Consider the following 2,500-nt stretch of genomic DNA (forward strand, 5'->3'; position numbering starts at 1 on the left):
CCAAAAAATATGAATAGTCTTGATATCCTTAATATAGATTATACTAACAGAGAGTTCAAGTATGGTCTTTCCAGTCTTCATGCATGGATTCGATTTTTTGAGATGTTATTGCACATTGCATATAAAAAAGAAACAAGAAAGTTGCAAGCAAGATCTAAAGAACACAAAGAAAAGGCATCTGTAGCTAAACAAAAGATTCAGACTGATTTTATGAACAAAATGGGACTTGTTGTTGATTTCCCTAAAAGTGGTGGTTCTGGAACAAGTAATGATGGCAATACCTCAAGGCGTGCTTTTGCAGCATATGAACAAACAGCTGAAATTCTGGGTATTGACCTTTTGGTCAATACCCAGAATTTCATTCATTCAGATTTTTATTCAGATTTATTATATTCAGATTTTACATTATCTTGGTAACGCTCTCTTCAGGATATGAAATAGACTGCTTAAAGTTCAAGGATTATTGTTTTGACACTTTTAGACTATATGTGTTCCTTTATCCATGGTATTACATGGCTCAATCAGTTCACAAAGTATTGATACATGGACATGACATAATTAAAAGGCCTTACATTACCCATCGGACTTATGTCAGAGGAAGCTCAAGAGGCTAGAAATAATAGACTTTAAATCTTATCGCGAAAATTTCAGCCGAAAAACATCCAGAAAAACAACAAATACTGATATTATCAATAGACTCCTAGTTTCCAGTGATCCTGTTATTTCATCATTGCGTAAATCAACATCACACCAAACAAATCATAAAGCATTTCCTTCAGATGTTTTACAATTACTTAAACAATCTTCAAACGATATTATTATTTTATAATTTTTTGATGTAATTTAAAATTGATAACGTTTTCTTGCACTATTTTTTGCTTTTATTATTCCTAAAACATTATTTACCTAAATACTCAATTTTTATTCAATATAGGTGGGTCAAAAATCCGATAAGATATTCAAATATCAATTTACCACTTTGTAACTAAGGAAAGTATCCGGTAACTAAGCAATATAAGTATCCATAACAACTAAATTTAAAAAATTATCACTTTTGTAAGAAGTGTGATCTCATATTGGTACTCATGCCAAATTTAGTGAATATAGCACTTATAAAATATCTGCAGATAACAAAAGTAGGTTGTTGCTAAGCAAAATAAAGGTATCCATAGCAACGAAATAAAAAAATATTACCTTCATAAAAAGCGCAGACATCATATTAGTACTCACACTAATTTTAGTGAATATAGCTCTAATATTAAATTAGTTATGAATTTTGTCCAGTAAAAGTGCATTCTGGCCCACTGTGAAATGGTTGGATTCCAAATTTACTGACAAGATATAACTCAATAAGAAGTTATGGACTCCTAAAAATGGCTACAGGTAAAACTTAAGTAATCGTGCTTTCACTTTAAAACACCGGTAACCTAGAATCAACACTGATTTTAATAACAATTTTTTTTTACTGATTTAATAGACTTTATTACAGTGATTTTTGAAAAAAAATACTAGGTACTCATCGTAAAGTTGCAGAATCAGATCAACGAAATTTGCACAAAATGCATTAAAAACAATAAAAATAAAGCTGTTGATGTACTTTAGTTTGTATTATATACTCAGGGTGTTAGCCAGGAATACATTTTTACTTTGCAATTCAATCCCTCCCCATTTATTTGACTTCTACTTGATTATCATGTTTAAATTTAGATTACAACTTATACCAAGTTATAATAGTTATTTGACTTGTCAACACAATACACAAGTTAATTATGTAATAAATAATATTGTTATGTAATAAACAATTAATATAAACATTGAATCTTTTAAACAAATAAACTTTAAAATCAATTTTTACTATATAACTACAAAAGTTTAAAATAAATAAATCAAACTTATAATAATTTTGCTATGTTGAAATTTGATTATGTTATTTATGCTATTGTACAAATGTTATATTTCAGTTTTTTCTTGAGCTGATAGTTCATAGCATCTACCAGTTTCTGATTGAAATTTTAAAGATGATATTTTGCAACGAGCATTTTTGGAACCCAGCCAATATCTTCTTTATGTGGTTAAGTAAAAGTGTTTAAGTAAATAGACTGTTTCATGAACTTGATAAGAACATCAGATTTTCTTCAGATATTTCCACAATATTGCCTATGAACCATTTTGCATCATAAACACATGCTATGATAGTTCCTGGTGAATAAGAAGTATAAGCTGCATTGCAGAAACATTAACATGAGTATACATTAGGGATGTTACTTTTTGGTATCTCCAGTTTCCAATATAAAAAACAGATGAACTTTGGTTTGAAAGTAACTGAAAAGTCATTGGTTTTTATTTAATTTTTCATCAACCTGGGTCTCAAAAAAACAAGAATTTCATAGAGATTTTAGAAATAATAATGGTTTTAAATAAAAATGAATTGCTTAAATTTTATATACAAAAAACAACAATTTTTATTTAGTTTTAGTAAAAAAGATGAATTTTGAAATCA

The sequence above is a fragment of the Hydra vulgaris genome, chromosome 10 (assembly GCF_038396675.1).
Source record: "Hydra vulgaris chromosome 10, alternate assembly HydraT2T_AEP".
In the NCBI taxonomy this organism is placed as follows: domain Eukaryota; kingdom Metazoa; phylum Cnidaria; class Hydrozoa; order Anthoathecata; family Hydridae; genus Hydra; species Hydra vulgaris.